The 20418-nt window shown below is 28.3% G+C and overlaps 1 protein-coding gene across 5 annotated transcripts in view; it reads right to left on the reverse strand.

Annotated features, from left to right (window-relative positions):
- LOC148232059 (uncharacterized) overlaps nucleotides 1-20418 on the reverse strand; it is a 282135-nt gene that overhangs the window by 145890 nt on the left and 115827 nt on the right. For 2 of the 5 annotated variants that reach the window (XM_088192743.1, XM_088192744.1), the window contains one exon: nucleotides 6565-6612. The exons of the other annotated variants lie outside the window; for them this stretch is intronic. The gene's annotated coding sequence lies outside the window, so the exon portion shown is untranslated. The remainder of the gene's footprint in view (nucleotides 1-6564; nucleotides 6613-20418) is intronic. 5 annotated transcript variants of the gene reach the window in all.

Here is a 20418-nt window from a genome sequence, read left to right on the forward strand (position 1 = left end):
CTCACCAAATTTTTCGGCGTCCTTTTTCTGCTTACAACTTGGACACACTTATTTTCATCATTACACTTATAAACCACACTATATCACTATTTATATTTATTTTTATTATTAACACTTTTTTATCTATTTAAATATTTTTTGATACGTATAAAAACACAATTTCACAACTTTTGCACATGTATGCTACATCTTTCCCTATTATACGAGCAGAACAAACACTCACTTTTTAATTTGTGGATCGACAACACGGGCACGAGAAGATGTGGCAGAAACTGGCGAATTGCCTTTAGAATCGATAGATTTCACTGAATTTTGCATCCATCCTTTAGCCTTACCCAAAAACAAATCTTTGAATTTAATTTTACTGTTACGATTAAAACTTTGATAGACACTGAACGAATAAAATAATGCACATTGAAATAAATGAAAAAAAACAAAAGACTTTTTTTGTTTATTCCATTGTTTTTCGAAATATTATCATATTTCGAAATATTAAAATAATGGATTATAATAAATATCATTATTGAGGCTAATATATTTTTTTTTCGGTTCTATCATCTGGGTGTGATGAAAAGAAGATATAATTCTGAAATCTCTTATCTTATTTGTTTTCCAAATTTCACCTTTTCTGCCATGTTTCATCTGTAGCGCCCTTAATTATATTTTTTTGAGATCCTTATGTTATTATTAGTGATTATTATACTATTAAAATTACAACAAGAAGATTATTTTAAGTATCATTTTTATTATTATAATATCTATTTTTGTACAAAGATTAAATAATTTGATATAAAATTACGCGCTGCCATGTTTTTATAGCATATGTATTTTTTTATTGACGATTTTATTAAATGACAAAATTTATAGTTTTAACACAAACATATATGATAAAATCGACTATAACTGTCTTATTATTCTAAGCAAGTTGTTTTATGAAGTGGTTACATAAATATCGTACACGAATATTGCTTTAAAAATAGAGGTGCTTATATTATATTATAACTGTTTTAATAAATAGTATACATTTACAGATATAATTCACTTTCATTGGTTCATCAACGTCTCTGTTAGATAGTAAAAATTTGTGTTTAAGATGTACACATATATTTATGGCTATATTTATTAACTAATATTATAAGAAATGAATTTTTGCTTATTATGAATTATCTTACTGATAAACTAGGATGCTTTGATTTTACTAAATCTTTGATCAAATAAATTAAAAAATAATTTACAAAATAAATTATCTTTCTTATAAGTATACATTATAACCCAACGCATACTTCTTTCAAATATATTATTTAATTTGGTCACGGAAATGAGAAAAACAATAATTTTTGTACGCATGTTTAAGGAATATTATTGAAAAATTTAATGTAATACCGTCGAAAAGCAATCTTTTAAAATTGGACACGAAATTGATCCATTTCAAAGTGTCTTTTCTACATTCCCACACGCATAAATAAAATTGTTCACCCGCCGACATATATGACGAGATATCCGATGATATCTGTCGGAGTAACTTCTCCACGTCCTAGATACCGATGGATAATTCATGAGAGAAGATCCGCCGATATCGAGTGATATTCGCGATTCCCTATCTGCGGAAGGCGAGCAGTTGCAGCTTCTTCATCTTTCGAAGGTCTCGAAACGACGATGTACGAGTATAATCTCGGATGATATATAATATATGTCGATTTTCGATCCACGGAATGCAATAAAACGTCCATTCGTCAGGGTTGGTAATGTGTTTTTTTTGTTGCCTAAGAGGAATCCGACAGATAAAGGCATGCCGGGAGTGTTTTTTTTCTAGCATGCGTTAAAGGATACACGCCGATGTTTATACATTATGTATGCATTAGAACGTATTAAATAATGAAAAAAATATACATTAGTAAGAAAAGAAAATATTGTATCAAAATTGTAAATGAAGAATATTAATTAAAAATATAAGCAAATAAATTTAATTTTTTTTTAATTTTTGTATTTTTCTTTTATATGTTTTTTAGTACATAAAGGCCGGCCCAAATCAGTGTTTTTATTTTTTTATATTAATACTAGGTATTATATCAACTGACCGATTTTTATTCAGTCGGAAACGAATTGTGATTGGAATAATACCTTCGTAGTAAATATCAATATTTTATATTTATTTTTATTTGTTGTCAAAATTATTTTTCTTTGGACTCCTGCATCATAGTTTTATGATAAATATAAATTTCGGATTTGGCGAGGGTATTGATAGTCAATCGTTGGTTTTAAGAAATATTATTAGCAAAAAAAAACGTTTTAAATAAGCCCAGTAAAAAATCTATTGCTGAAACACTGTCAATAGTAATCCACAAACAATTGTTCAGTTACTTACATACGTTTTAAAGGTTGCTCTTGAAATAATTATAAGACATCTGGATACCACCAGAAAAGTGAAAATATATATAAATGGTACCGCACGAACTGACCGAAAGGTAAAAACAGCAACGTTTCAAATGCACTACGAATGTTGAAGAGAATCAATACCTGCAATGAGAATTGAATTATCTGAAATAAACAGAAGAGAGCAGGACAATGGTTAGATATTAAAAGAATCATATAGCCCTTTAATCCTTGGCTAACAAGCAATCATTTATAACTACTTGTAATGCAGTCTCAATGGAATGTTTTTCTCTGAATCTCGATTTTTGTTCACATAAAATGTTTTGAGAAATAATGAAATCCTTTAATTGCTTAATTACTACTTCGATTATGATATCCAGATTTAAATAGCCTAATGCTTTTTCGGTTCTTCCTGTGTATGTGAAATATGATAATACAGAAAATCCCGTTAATCAAAAACAATTGCGTACTTTTTTACAATAAATGCACATCTTACAAAATATGTAAAATATAAAAAATTGCAAAAAATATCTAACAAGCAATGTAATTAAGAATATGTATATTATATCAAAGCTTCTAACATTTTATCTTAAAAGAATTAAAAAATTGACTGAGAAATGAGAGAGGGTTTTATATGTTGAATCATTAAAATTAAAGTGATTTTTTTTGTTTTGTTAAAAATATGCGGTATTAATTTTGGAATTAAAATAATTATTTATTAATCACTAATTTTGATCTCGCAGACATTAAATAAATTGATAATTACTCGTATCCACATGGGATTCGAACCAAGGTCTTTCAAATAATAGTCACTCACTGGTCCATCGTGCTGGTCTTCAAGTAAAGAAAGAATGTTGCTTTCTGTGTGCGATCATGGCTTGACATACAATGAGCTAATGCGTGCGCAGCAGTCTAATTTCCATACATAATTGGGATCGCCGCGCATGTTGTTTCATTTTTCTCTTTCGTACTCACTGCGCATGCGCACACATTGTGCGAAGAGTATACCTCATGCGTCGCTTCTCGTTTTTCCTTCTACTACTTTTTTTGTTTTGTTTTACATTCAGCCCTTTAATTTTTTACGCATGTACCTTTTTGTTCGGTTCCCTCGTAAGAATGCAGTTTTAACTGCTTAGAAGCTGAGTGGTGTAGAGATAAATCCGTGATTCCCTTTTTACGCGTGTAATGTGCTTAAATGTCCTTTGATATAAGCGTTTTATTTTCTCGCGTCATAAGACAATACGATCCTACCGTGTGATGTGGACAACCGGTTTTATCTTAAGAAACGTTTATGCAGATGAAGAATTCGAACGCACGAGTGATTGTGATTAATATGGTTTTGCTTGAGTGTGTTGCGTAAAAAAATGCAATAAAATATTTATAGTAACGGAGTTTTGTAGTATTAACTAAAATTAATTACCATTCGATGCAATAATCTACATAAATAGCACGATATATCAGTGATATATGTACATACGTCACTGCTTGAGGGTTTAACATATAATACATATGAACCCAGATGTTTTTAAAATCCTAAAAATCATTAATTATTTTAATTATGATATTATATTTGATTAATTAGTTTGTCTTAAAAAAGTGACAAATATATCAATGTTGTTTTAGTCTATACTAAATTATATTCAGGGTTTGCTAAACTTATGTTAGGATTGAACACCAGCAAAATCATAAAATGCTTAAGAGTCGCCTACATTTATATGGTAAGAGAATCATCCAATTTCATTCTTCGCATCTTTAGATTTCACGTAGTAGACGAGCGAAAGCAAAATAAATAGAATCAGACTTTTTCAGATTCTCAATATGAATAAATCTCTTTTTTAGCAATTACTTTAATCTCGAGAATTAGAGAATTTTAATTATTCTCGAAAAATTTCGAGTAAATCGACAATTTGTATAAATTATTAGGAATATCGTACAATATTTTTTTTTGTAATATTTAATACTAAATACTGTAATTATACTATAAAATACAGATAAAAAATAATAGAACATTAAATAATACTTACAAAAATATATCACAAATCCTGATTTATATCAAGAAAAAATATTAATATATTATATTGAAGAATAATGGTCGATAAATTTATTAAAGAAAATATTCTTCAAGAAAATGTATTTTTAAAAAACCAAACAACCTTTTGATTTTTCTAATAACCTTGTTATTTATCCAATGATTGATAAAATTGTCTTATCAACATTGGTTTTACTGTATCTAATCCTGTCAATTATCCACGCTCGAATATGTTTCCGGAAATGTTCATTAGCTATTTTGTACATCTTTGGATTAATGCTCTAAAGGAGAGAGTGTTGTAATTGTTCTTCTAAGGTTAAATTCACTTCTATTTTCTTAGCCATATTTTTCTCAGGCTCAATTTTTAATAAATGAATCAGCCTTTGAACTCAAAGAAAATTTGAGGTTCATGCAAATTATAATACTTTGGATTGTGCATAAAAATTAACAATGATAATAATTTCACATCCCGTCTTTTTGAAATTTAATTTAGTACTTCTTTGTATTTTTGCCTGTATTATTGGTTTTAAAAGTAATAAATAAAATTTGTAGTATACCTTCAGCGGTTAAAAGATTAGCATATTGTTAGTTTAGGACCTTAGGTTTCAGAGCATACGATATTTTGGACAAAGATTTGACTTAGAATGCAATATATAAATAAGTCCAAAATTTGCAAGAATTATTCTCATTAAAAATTTCTCGAAATTTCAGAAAAAAAATTTTTTTTTTTGAAAGACAAGAGCTTTAACACATAAAAAACAAAAATGCTTTGTTTTTCTTGTGTTAAAGCTCTTGTCTTTCATTAAAAATACATAAATAATTTTTTAATTAAATTTTAATTCTGTAATAGAATAATTTTGCTAAATTTTTACGGAACATTAATTTATTTTACACGGAACATACTTTTGAAAACACTTAATTAGACTATATTATAGTTAAGAAGAAACTATAGATTATTTCTGAATATTAAGATTGATTTTCTAAAAACGTAATTCACAAAAAAATATTTTTTTATTATAAATATTTGCTTTTTTGATCTAATGAAAGTGTTCTGTGCTTAAATAAGTATTTTTGTAGTTTTAAATTTAATTTTAAATAAAGAAATATATTAACATAAAAATATCACTTTTTAACATTTTTACAAATATTATAACCTAATTTATAGTTATTAATTATATATACTATAAATTATTATCTCATATACTAGCCAATTAATAATTTATTAAAAATCCTTATAATAACAGAAATAGATCATTTTGTAAAAATAATATTCTATATTTAAAATGCAAAAATTTAGCTTGAAATTAATTAAATTTTAATACTCAATAAAAATACAATTATCAACGCAAATTCTTTTTACAGCAAACACTTTATCACTGCAAAACTGTTCTACTGAAACAATTGTAAAAAAATCTAAAAATATCACAATATTGAAAAAACTAATGATATTACACATAAATTGATGTGGCAAAAATATACATACCAATTATTTTTTTATAATTAGACAATGTGTATTAATTTGGTAGTAATCAAGCCCATTTATTTATTTTATTTTATAGACGAATGAGTAAATTCCATTTATCTTTTAAGATACATATTCATTGAATATACTGATTTTATAACTTAGTATACTTTAAACTATTTCCGGGAAGAAATTTGTTTTAATAACGCATAAAATATTTTAAACAATCCTTTTTTTATTCACATAAAAAAATCCGCATAAAACTTTACAACATACAGTTGTGTACGAATTTGAAGCTCAAGCTCCATGCAGCCATCTCGTTCTTCTCAATCAACAACGTTGCCTTCTGGCAAAGGAAGTTCTTGAAGTTTTAACGTCGTCTTCGGGAGCACCATTCGGTATGATTTATAAGAACGAGGCCCACATTTTGCCCTCGGGTCCATTTTTGATGTTTTCTGATTGGCTTCCAAGAAGACGCGGCCTGATCGCGTGTCCTCGACGAATTCGAGGATATGTATATAGAAAATATAATAGTACCCAAATTTTGGTATCTTAATTATGCTCCGAAATACGAGGTCATTACGTTATTTGACGGTCAAGATTTTTGAGTATATCAATATTACTTTTATGGACATAAATAAACAAGCTTTATAAAAAAATTACTTTCATATATATAATATAATCTGCATAGTCTTCTTACCAATTAAATGTCTCACACGATGAACTATCCCTCAAAGAATGTCCGTACCTGAAAAAATAAACAATATGAATAAGACTTGCTAAAAAAATTGAAATTTCAAGTATGTACAACAATAAAAAGTTAAATCAATTCAGAATATTTTGTAACGTAACAATGCGTTCAAAGAATCGCCTTTGAAGGAGTGAACCGCACCGTAATCGAAACTAATTGAGTTTCTACGGATAATGTGAATAATACGGACACGCCATTGTGATCCAGGATATTCGTATGATACAAATTGAGAACGGTGTGGCTGAATTTTAGATACGATACGAATAAAACATCATAATAATTTTGGGTAATTTTCTATAGACCCTTTTCAAAGATATATACAATACGTTAGAATGGTGATTGGTTCATATACCAATTTTATAAAGACACGTGTGTTTCGGAATTTATATAATAATAATATTAAAACTCCCGTCTTTGTTGGTATGTGATGTATGATTTTTTCAGACCTCACACTGTTACTTTGAGATAAGATCATATAAAATGGCCCATTAAGGTCGTAAATCTGTACTAATTGACCAAAATGCTGTGTATCGTTTGATCAATGCCTTGTTCGATGTCGTTTTTGAAATATTAGTATACATTTAGTTGGTATGTGGTAATAATTGGTTAATAAAAATATTCACCACACATTCGTATATTAATTAATCGGTTTTAAGAAAAAAACGTAACTTAAATGTTCAAATCTTCGTGCACGTAATTGTAATGATCCTAATTTTAGAAGATCCATATACGTAATATAATTAATCACGAAACAGAGGCGATAAAAGAATCAGTCCTCGACATTAAACGAAGAAAATAAGGCAGTCATCATCATTAGATTACATAGAAAATCGTCATTTCTCTGGCCACCCATGGTGCCTTAAGGCATGTGTTTCATTCGAATAAAACTGAACAAAAAATACAGTATCATTATACAAATCTAATGACTCATTAGAATGGTGTAATTTTATTGAATACCCTAGTACGTGACCGCCGAAAAATCTGTGTGAAATCGGGCGATAGGGAATTAGCAATTTTGTACGCAGGCATATAGATACCACGTGAAAAATAGTTAGTGATTTTTTTATAATATTATGTGTGTAAGTATGCTTTAGGATTGCAATGTGTAGTTATAGATCTATTGATCATCATTCGAGCGCAGATTCATGACGGAAAGAGATAATGTTAGTTCGGATTTATTATATTTATGAATCAAATTTAATTTATCATCTAAAACATCTAGTGTTATTTTTGTAGTTATCTTCTTATTTTCCGTATTTTGATTATTAAAATCTTACAAATTTATCAAATATTCTAACAGACCATAAAAAATAAAATAACACTGATCTCTATTGTTTTTTCAAAGAAAAATAATAAAATAATTACATAAAATACTAACATAAAACAGCACAAAAAATTGACTCGTGACTAACTTCACGCGTTACAAACGAATCGTGTGTTTATATCGGAGTATAGATTAGCTCTTTGTATTATAAATATGTACATTGTTTGATAAATTTTACTTCCAATGATTTTGAACGAGTCCGGTGCTATTAATGTAATATTCTCACACTTCATAAAATGGATTATGTTTACCCGTACTTATTATATATATGTATATACCTCAAGGAATTACATATAGAAGTTCAATAAACAAACATATATCATAACGCCAATCACACCAAGTCAATACAGTCGCCTACGACCATATCAAAAAATATAATGGACACAACGCACCGTTGGGATCAGATTTTGAAACCTATCCATAATTGATTTGTGCCTTTGGGTCAGACCCGACCGTAATTTGCTTGATTTTTTTATTCCAGCATCGCCAGATATGGAGCGTTGCCATGTTATTTCACAAAAATATCTAGCGGATCTGAACCGTTTATATACCTGTTCGGCGTGTTACGAAACCCTTGCTTCCAAGTCTTCCGCCGATATCGAAAATAATGTAATTTTGAATACCTTAAGATCCCACACATACACACGTGTGTCAGGAAACGCATAAATTACGTAATATGATATTCATAAGTAATTTAACATGCTTTTAATATACGTTTGCTGTATAGGTAACATTTCATGCTGCACGCAACATAACTAACCATTATAATAAATTACGTACTAATCCTTGGTTAATGTGCTTTTTTATAATGCGTATAGAAGTGAGATTTGATAATAGGTTTATCATTGCTTATTATAGAAATATCCGTTACATAGTTTTAAAATATTTTATTCTACACATAAAGGAAATAATTCAGCACACGAAAATGCGTTTAGAATTTAAGATTTAAAATATTTTTAATTTACATATTTAATCATTATTTTACAAACTATATAATAATTTCCGGCAAAATATATAAAAGCCCTGCGAGGTGGTGAGAAAATGTATGACTCATCAAAAATGGGGCAATTGTTAGGCATTTAAAAATCATATAAAAATTTTTAATTTGCCATTTTTCTCCAAAAATTCACGAACTAAAAGTCTGTGAATGGGTGACTATATATAATTAATTATAAATTATTCTGTGTTTTATGAAAGTGTGAAATAATCTCTAAAAATGTGACGTTTATTTGCGACTAGGGATTCCAATCCCGGGATCCCGAACGATTTTCAATACCCGATGAGTCCCGGGATTATAAAACATAATCCCGAATTTTTCGGATTGGTTGATTTATCAAGCACAATCGAATTATTATTGACAACATCGTTATATTTCGTGTACAAACTTGCGCGAGTTGCACGTGTCATCTGTGAATCTTTGAGGCTGTGAGTCTAAACGTGCTTTTTCAGCAGCAGGCTGCTTAGGAACCAAAATCAGATCAAGGCTAAATGATAAAACACTTGATGCTTTGATGTTACTTCGTGAGTTTTATTCAAAATAATGTTTACAATTAATTGTCTATGAATGTACATAGGTATGTACATACATTGTCAAAAGTTCATTTTTTTCTTCTCAAATAAATATATAAGACCTTCCCTTTTTTATTTTTATTATATTATTTTTTATTTTAAGTCCAAGACTAAAATTATACGTACTTTATACATTGTACGTTATAAAAAACAGATGTAAAAATATATTGTATTATTCATTTTAAATTATTTTTATCGATAAAATAACATGAAAATTATCCCGGGACTGGTCCCGGGATCCCGGGATCGACTAATTGCAATACCGAAATCCCGGGATCAAAATTTTGGCCCGGGATTGAAATCCCTATTTGCGACCAATCTCTGAATAATAACCATTTACTATTATTTATTTTATTTTATTAATTTATTTAGCTTAATAGCTAATCTTTACATCTAACAAATTTAGTAAACATATATAAAAATATATAAAAAATACATAACAGAAAGAAAAAATAAAAATATACAATAATAAAGTCTTAATATTATAATTTATTTCTATATGTACGAAGGTGTTTTTTTATTCCATTTATGAAACCCGTTATATTTTTGCTGTTTCGGATTTCTCTTGGAAGACTATTATATAAATCAAAATCTCCGTACATAATTCCCCTAGCTGTACTCGTTTTCTTATACTTAATTATCTTTAAATTTTCTTTATTTCTAGTATTATATTTATGTGCATCTTTATTTCTTATTAAATACTTATTAAAATATTTTGGTAACATATTATTTTCTAACTTATATATAAATACTAAAATATTCATACTCAATATTTCTTGAACATTCAACCATTCTAATCTATCAATCATACTTTTACAATTAGTTAATCTATTTTTATTTAAGATTACTCTCATTGCCCTATTTTGTAATTTTTGCAACATTTGTTTATCTAATTTATTTAACATATTTAATAGTGTTGCACAATAATTAAAATGGGGCAATATTATACTATTGTAAATTATTTTTTTTGTATTTATACTTAATATATTTCTTAATCTAGATAATAAACCTATTTTTCTACTAATTTTTTTTAATATGTAATTACAATGTTCTTTAAAATTTAATTTTCTATCAACAATTACTCCTAAATATTTTATATTATCCACTATTTCTATACTAGAGTTATTTATTACTATTTTGGTACTATTATCTAACACATTTTTATAATTAATAAACATACATTTAGTTTTATTCTCATTTAATTTAAGTACATTATTCTTTAACCATATTTCTAATATACTTAATTCATTATTTAAATTATTTACAATTTCTTTAATGTTATCACCTATGCAATACATTAATGTGTCATCCGCAAATAGATGAATTTTACATTTTTTCACGTTATTAACTATATCATTAATATACAAAACAAATAACAATGGTCCTAATTTAGACCCTTGTGGTACTTAATAAGACACTAATTTCTCTTCAGAATATACATTATTTATTTTAACTTTTTGTTTTCTTTTATATAAGTAATTATTAAACCATCTTAAAACTATATCACTTATACCTATACTCTCCAATTTCTTTAACATTATTTTTCTGTCTATTGTTTCGAAGGCTCTCTTGAAATCCAAGAAAACTGCTCCAATAATTAATGAATAATAAATATACTGTTTTCGTTATCACTTTTAAAACCGTATTTTTATGAAATATTTGTTTAGTAATCAGTACACACGTATTGATATCTGTACTCTAATGTTTTTTTTTTATTCAGCAGTAATCTGTTTTTGGTTTTAATATTACCAAAATAATTAATAAATCAATAAAAAACACATAAAAACGAGAATTTGGAACGCTGTTGCGAAACAATATTCGTGAAAGGATTTTTAATATTACCATTATTTATGGTCATCGATTATTTACAATTTTATTTTTTAAATTTAAAGTAAACCGCAATCCTCAAAAGTTTAGATATCTCTGATATATAACTACTCACCTATGTATGTGATAGACAACAGTAAAAGAGAACTTTTTCATGTGACATGCGGTGAAGTAACAAGGATGATTGATAGATCGAACATGAACCTACACGAGGAAGTTACTCGATAAATCCTGACAGTAAAAAAGTGGAACAAAGCTCTCCGCGGTGGGTCGCGCCATATACTCTCGATACTTTCGATGTAAAGCTTTAAAAATGCGAAAGCGTAACTTTTTCACCATATAAGTATTTTTTCAATTAATTTCGAATCGAAGGTACACAGCTTGATACACACTTCTTTGGAAAACATTACAAATTGCAATCGTATGAATTATTTATTGAATTTTACTGTTAGACATTAAAGGAAACGCTGGGTTGTATGAGCAACTCTCGCGTTATCCATCGCAGATAAATTGACATTAATTAATTGAGGAATTGTCGTCACACTTGCTGGTAATGTCTTGCCAATGGCAAGATTTCAATTACAAACATATTAACCGCTTGAGATAAATATATTTTATTTCTGAGAAGGTGTAGTGCGATTAATTATTGTTATGATCGTTAAGGAAGCGAATAGTTTTAAAATAAAAAAATAAGATTAATACTAGTATTGGCGTTAAAAAGCGATTGCTTTAGATAAAGTCAATCGTAGGAAACGAGTCAATAAACGACTTCATTTAAAGTTTGAAACTCGTTTCAAATTCTCCCATTTGAATTGTTTTCAAGCACAATTAATGGTTCACCTGCGAAATGAGCACTTTGGATTCTATAGTGCTAGTTCAATTTTTCTTTTTTAATTCTCAAATAAAACCACCACCTGTTGACTGTATTACATTTTGCGGCACTTTGGGGAAAGGGGATAAAAAGGGATTTATGTTTCACTGAAGTTGTTTGCAAAATACCACATGCTGTTTTCCATAGTAATATTCGAGAGAAACCGCCGAGAAAAATAAGCTTCAATTATAACTCTTAACCGCCACATTACTGTGTACTGCGAGGTATGATGAAAGCATTTTTTTACTCGTTCTGTAATATCCTGTTTTTTTCTGCAATGCCTCAACAATGTTGGCATCAAAGCAATACATATATATCTATGAGATATCGCGACATTGGTTGAATTGTTCCATATCTACTTTTTGTCAAAGAAAAACTTCAATATTAAATATAGCGTTAATAAAAAATAATAATAAAAAAACATTTTAATAATTGATAAAAAAGAATTAATAAAAAAATCGACACTATTAATAATATACATGTTTTTATACTGCTTCTTTTATTTTATAAGAAAGCATTTTTAATATGCTAGATTAATACATTACTCTTTAAAATGTCAGTATTATTTTTGGACCGTAATTAAAGCAGTGGATATATATAGTGTTTCTCTTTAAGAATTTTATAAGAAAAATGTAATATGATTTTAGTACATTTTTTTTCTGTATAAAGAAGCTAATAAAAATCCACATAATTTATATTATATTTTAAAAACCGTATAAAGTAAACATATTTTAAAAAATATTTTTTTTAGAATTTGATGATTTTTATACATATTTTACAATTTAAATCGTTAAAATCAATTTCGTAGTTTGTTCTCGAGCGCGCATAAAACCGGGATTTCCCTTTTAAATTTGCTTCTATCGCATTTCTATGCAATTAAATATACAGTGAAACATGTAATAATCACAGCGTTTTTCTTATAAAGTGTCAATTGAAGATGATTCAAAGTGATGTAGAATTTTGATTATAGACAATATAATCAAAACTATAAATTATGAGTGTGCCAGTAAGTGTTTGGTTATATGAATAATATATCACGGTTATTCTAACAAAATTACTATTGCCTTTCTAGGATTATATATTAAAAGACAAACAGCGGTGATTTTGCAATTTAAGAAATACATACCAAAGTTAATTATATGTAATACATATTACAATGCTAGTAATAATGAAATAGCTCGTATTAGTGTAAACAAAAAGTTACATTTTACCCACTATATAGTAGTGTATACAGTTAATTTTAAGAAGCAATGATAGATCTAATACCATTTACATATGGCAAACAATTAATATATGACATATTGCGACAATTTTGAAGAAGATGAAGAGATGCCAATCTACGTGTTTAATCCTCTACAGTAACTTCCGTCAATTTTTTTCTTCGGTTGTCATTTAAATTTAAAAAATGGATTATATTAGTAGTAATACAGGATTCAATGCTTAACTCTTGATAAAGGTCTTATTGTTTTTAATTATTTTTTAGAAGAAATGATGGAACAATTTGATGACCTATATGGCTACAACGTAGATCGGTATATATAAACAAAGAGTGAATCTTTTCATGTTGAAGTCACTGTCAGCAAGTATTATCTTTTTATAAAGAACATATTACACAAGTTTGATCTAACTGAATATCTTGAATTTGGCTATTTCTAAAGAGGAATGATGGCACAAAACGAAAATTGATTAAGAACCATGACGTATACATACATATTTTGCCACATCGGAATTAAAAATAAGCCACTCTTAGATATTTAATCAATTATTCCAGGTATGCAATCACAAATTTATAATCATTGTAAAATGTCGTGTATTAGATAACATCATAGAAACTACACATATGTATATTGCGAGTCGTCACTCGGAAAAGAACGATCTAGGTGATTTTTTATTACTGCAATAATTTTGCTGTAACCAAGCTTCTCAGCTAAATAACCGACTACATCACAATAATTGTCACGCGATCGTCGTTAAAGATAGTATCCCCAAATATCAATAGATAAAAAAATACGTTTTATTAGCATTTATACGGTTTGATCGACATTAACCTCAATCTTCATACGTACTAAGTATATATTACATGTTCACGTTTAATTCGAGTAATTGTATTCATTTAATTTAATATTAAATTGGAAGCAGTGATAATGTTTATGTATTATAAAAGGAAAAACTCACTTTTTCAGCCTCGGCGCCCGTTGCCAGGAATTCAAAATTTGAATATTTCATTACGAAGATTGTTTTATAATTGTTTATCTAGTTTAATCAATGTATTGTTCTAATCTTCAACACGTTATGTATTTATTTAATTTTCATAGTTATAACACACCTAGTTAATTTGCAATCCGATTATTTATATTCAGTCAAATGACGAATTAATGAAACTTATTGTCGCGTAGCAAAATTTTATTATTAAATAATAATTATTTAAAAATGTTGTCATGGTACTGTCGGCCATCTTGTATTATATTTGAATGCTTATTTTTCATTGGTCGAAACAACAGAACGCATTACCGGCGCCTCGGAAAGCAGTTAAGCAAATTCAATTTTTATTATTATTTATTATTATAATTAAATATATTTCCTTTGTTTACTTGTATACACCGTTCATACAAAGCGATATGATTTACTATATATTTAATTTTAAGTTATGCGCGTCCGGAAGCGACGGTTTAGAACAATTATATTATAATCGTGAGTGCAAAACTCTTATTTTAATATTGAATATTAATTTATGAAGAAATATGCTTTAAAAACTATTCAATTTGCTGGATTATTTACAATAATCGATTTTACTACATATGCCACTGAATGAAATTGAAATGAAAGAGACAGTCATGAAAATGGCAAAACGTTATAAAAGGTACCATTAAAGGGACGTTTCCCCTTGCACGCCTGGGGTAGAACGTCCACTTAGGCACAGTAGTAAAAATAAAAACTTTCCCCTTGGCGGACCGTAAAAGGGCACTAAAAATCTCTGCAAATACCAGTCAGAGGGATGTTGACAAGTCTCTCGTAACAGGTGCACGCCACTACTCTAAAATGGTATTTAACTCACAGGTAAAACCCAACTGGATACCTAATCCAATTCCTCTGCTGCCTTTTACGTAAAAAGTATATAGTGCAGAATATCTTGTATGTGAAAACTGTATATGCACTCTGTCGCCGTTATTGCAATTATGCCATATCGTAATAATTTACCAGATTGTGTTTAACTGCTAATATGTAAACGGCGGGTAGATGTTATCGTTGCTGTGCCCGACGGTGCAATTTTCTAGTTTATCTCACGCATTAAAATCATAATCATTGTTGTGCGATGCAATTTTTAGCAATTTTGAAATTCCGGATCCCTGAGGTTGGTTCGACGAACATCATTACGACTGTAGATTTACAATGCAATAAACAGTTGCAGCATTTTACAACAATTATATTGTATATATGAGAAGCATTTTATGGGTTTATTCCCTGGATGCGAAGCAAAAAGTAAACGTAAATGGGATAACAGGTTAACTTTATAAAAAATATTTCAAGCTCACAAAAGTTATGGTGTGTTACATCAGTTAGATTATATATCTAATTTCACATGAGCATATTTAATCATTATACATATATTTATAGTTGGATGCTTACACATTATATTTTTTGCCCAACTTTACTTTCATTTTTGCTAACAAAAAACACATACAGTAATGTTGGTCTTATATGGGTTTATAATAGACCAACTTTTATGGTACGCAACATCCGTTCTTAACCGTAAATGTGAACCGGAAAAAATCGCAAAAATTTAGAAAGAAATCACTCATTAATTCTACAGACGTAAGATGCTTCAAATAGAAATGCTACGTATACTTGAAGAAATAAGTATAATAAAGTTTAATCATATTATATTTTATATTGCTTATTTGTAATAATTTCAAGCAATAAAACAATTTATGTACGTATGTAATTTACCAGGACGAAAGACCAGGGATCAGTGACTAATACTTGAAAAACCTGGTTTTGAATAATAATATATTATAGTATGTAGTGTTTTTTAATTTCTATCTAGATAATTAATTTACGTCTGTATTATTGTAAATATGTATATGTATTTAATTTGTGTAGTTACTCTACATAGCCCTGTTCCAAAATATTTTTAATTGCGCTCTAGAACCATGAGAAAAATTTTGTCACTACCCTTTTCATCATACAAATCCCTGCTTTAACCAAATTTTGAATACATAAAATATTAATGGTATGTAAATCAAACATAAGTATAATATTGTGTCAATTAGCGTCGTTGTAAATATGTAAAGAATATATTTTTACAAATATTTTTTTTTTACATTAAGTAAAATTTAATTTGCTTATTTTTTTTAGTAATATATGTTTGTAAATAAGATAAAAATTACTCCCCTTAACAACTTATCATACAGAATTATCTTTGCGCACAGTCTAGAATAATAATAAAATTTCACTGAACTTAAAAGATTTATTTTTAATTATTAAATACCTCTAACCAAACTCACTGTCGTCTCGCTGCGTGGACAATATGATTGTCAAACCTATAATAAATCTTATTGTATATGTTGAACTTGTGATTAGAGTCGATTAAGATGAGTTATATAAAAAAAGGTTTTAAATAAACTTTTCCTGTTATTACATTTATCGTTACTTTTTTATTTAAACATTATGAGTCTAATGACTTATAATTATAGACGTCACATTTTTTATACAGTACCACATATAAGTACAGCAAAATATATCAGGCAAATATAAAGAAAAATATATATCTTCTCTGTCATCTACGAAATAATGCAATAAATAAAATAAATTTAACAAAAATTACTCACTTTTTTTGCCATATATTGTATAGGTTAAAAGCTTTCCATTTAATTCTGAGCTTAATTTAGATTTAATACTGTTAAATTCATTCGAATATATTAATGTTATTATCTATATTATGGTACATGTTAAATAATTGTATTTACTTGTGTGTATGTAGGTAATATTGAGTAACTTATTATATATTATGTGTAATGCTATGCATTAATTATTTTTGACATACTTAATCATAAAAAAATATTCCTTATGGCTCTATTTTAATTAAAAGTGAGCAATTCATTAGTTAGATGTTCTAAATATGTTAGGTCACTGAACTCTAAGTATTTAGTTATAAGTAATATAATATACAGCCTTAAGTCTAGCACTCGTAGAATATTTATTATACTAACTAAAATATTTACTATTTATTATATGGTACTATTATTTCTTATTATATACTATTTATTATACTTACATTGCTTATCTATCATTATTATTAAATTAAAAATTAAATTAAATTTTATTGAATGAAAAATAACGTAAAAAATATATTTTGATCCAATGCTTTTTTTCTAGGCAGTGTTATTTTTATTAGGCGCTATATTGATATATATTTTATTTATCATAATGCACATTCACTTAACACATCTCTAATATAATAGCCAGTTTATATTTATTCACCGGTGTTATTTCACTTAAGCCTAGCTTAAGCAATCCTCCTTCGGGGAGAGGCAGTTAAGTTTTTACTGCCTTCCCTTTACTGAGAGGGTGCAGACCAAACGCTCTTTTCCTTATACGCTGCCAATCAATTATTCAACAAATTTCACATTTGCTGTACTGAAAATAATTCAAGAAAACGAGTACAGTCTTCGAGATGTGCCCTTTATACAAATTTGGCGTTGTGATTTTCCTTATGACAACGAGGGCGACGAAACAAAGACTACGGTCCCTACTCGGCTGAGTGAATTATTCTCCAAAAGTACATCTAGTCTTGGGTAAATAATGATTTCAGTGTATTATCTGACGGTAACGGGCGTCCTTTAAGGACAATGCTTATTCATGAGTGAAGTGGGCCATTTTGCGTTCACACAAGACCGTACGATTGTGTGGAAAATGTGATAAATGACGCTCGTTTAGGATTTAATCCAGTCGTTTATGAACGGTTGGTGTTAGAGCTTAGGGCTTCATATTATTTAATTAGATAAAAATAAAATGTAATTATATAATAATTAAAGCATGTTTTTACTTTTATTATAAAAGGTTTTTAATACGAGTGACATTAGTACTTTAATACTTTAAAAATATGTATTTTACGAGAATTTCATATTTTTATATTAAGACAATAGCATAATGAGTAATTAAATCATTTAGTAATTTAACAATGTTTTAACTTGGGGGCGATTTGTGACTGTCTCATGAACGATAAGCCTTTTTTATACCAGATACTCTATCGGCTCATATGTCAAAAAAACCTGCCAATGTTGATGACTTAATAACGTAATATTTAAACTCTCACACTAATGCATAAGTTTGACTTAAAGCTTTTGAATGCTTAGAATCTGTTGATTTAATACTTTCATTGGAGGTAAGGTATGCACTGGCATCTTTATTTTGTTTTTCGTGTTCAAAAATAAAATGCATAGAACTATTTTTAGAAAACTGCATTGTTTTGCGACTTTATTAAGTCAACTGTCGCTGATGATTTATATGGTGCTTTAATTTATATAGTATAATATAATCAATAAGCAAATAAAAAAATGAATAGACATGTAGTTTTTTTTATACCGCTAATTATTTTTGGCAAAAATTGTAGTCTTCCTATTTGTAGTATTAGTTACTGTTCATTAAAGAGAATTATATTTAGATAAAAATAATGCTTGTTTTCTTATAATATGTATCATAAAATATTTTTAAAGCAAATTATTTATACAATCAAATGAAATTTATATAAATCGCATCTCAATTTTAATAATTAATCCAACTTAAATTTTAATAAATAGAATCAGTTTTTTAAATTGTTTACAGTAATTTAAGTCATTAAATTATTAATTTTTAAACTTATCTGAATTTTCTCATATTTTTAAAGGAAAAAATATAGGTTTATTCACCACAACTACAGAAAAGCAATCACGACACACTTTCTAATGATTTGATTATTTGTTCTGAATAAAAAATCCCCCCCCCCCTCCAACATCTCCTTCGTCTTTGTTCATTACGAGGGTTGTCGAAATTCTCAAAGTGCAGATGGCGCCGTTGGAAATGATCGTAGCTTTAACGTGACATCGTAAAATTTAAACGTTTTCATTTGACGCTCGGTTGGAGGTCTTCTTTGGACGGTCTTCATTTCGTCGCCAGGATATTGTCATTCGAGAGAGGATATGATTTCATTCGTGCCAACTGTTGCAAAATGACATTGTATCAATCCAAACGCAATTATTTACAACGCTCGTTTGATATAATAATATATTTACTTTTTATATATCCATAAAAATTGCATTTCTCAAGAAGATATTATTATTTGAGCCATGCAATTTATGGATTTTATGCTTGTGTTCCCAGTGCCAGCATTTTATGTTTGCAGAGTAATCGTTCATCAGATAAACCCTTAAATAGGTTTGCACTGCAAATTTGTGTGCTCTGAAACTATGTTTGTCTGAGCTCGTAAATTGTACTCTTTAATTCGAACGTCCCCTGTGGATCTGATATATCCTTGCTTGCCTAGACGACGGCCAGACGATCTTAATCTGAATTAAGAGTCGACAAAATAGAGGAAATTGGAAAATAAAGAAAAAACAAACGGTTCTTCTTACTATAAATACATTTACAACTAATAGTAAAGTGTATATATTGAACGCTGCATTATAATATGCATATATTATTATATAATAGTCAATAACTCCGAGCGATAAATTATTTTATCAGCGCGTGCAAAATAAACTGGACCGGTAAAACTTGATTAATCCTACACAAATTTTTCACTACGCTTCACAAACATTCTTTACGATCATCACTCCCTTCTCCGATTTTTTTATGATCGTGTAAACGAAGATTTACCTCGGGGGACTGAGCCAGATTCGTATACTGTCGTAAAAATTTATTACATCGAGAACGAACACGGAAAAACGATGGTTTTAGAACGCCTAATTGGAAACAGTACCCCGCCTCATTACGTGCTTCGTTTTGTCTTTTTATGAATCAAACGATTCATATCGTCTTAAAAAATCTGATTAAATAACGCTAATTTGCAATAAATCACAATCAAGTCAAAGTTGTACAGTAACTATTAAAGTTTATATGAGTTTCTTGATAATAAACAAAGTCGTATAAAGGTACAAAAAACATACACGTGTCCATCAGACGAAATCATAGATGGAAACGACATGTCTGATGACCGTTATAACGTGTTTTTTGG

The sequence above is a fragment of the Plectrocnemia conspersa genome, unplaced genomic scaffold (assembly GCF_051122295.1).
Source record: "Plectrocnemia conspersa isolate PC_06_02 unplaced genomic scaffold, ASM5112229v1 ptg000009l, whole genome shotgun sequence".
Classification (NCBI taxonomy): domain Eukaryota; kingdom Metazoa; phylum Arthropoda; class Insecta; order Trichoptera; family Polycentropodidae; genus Plectrocnemia; species Plectrocnemia conspersa.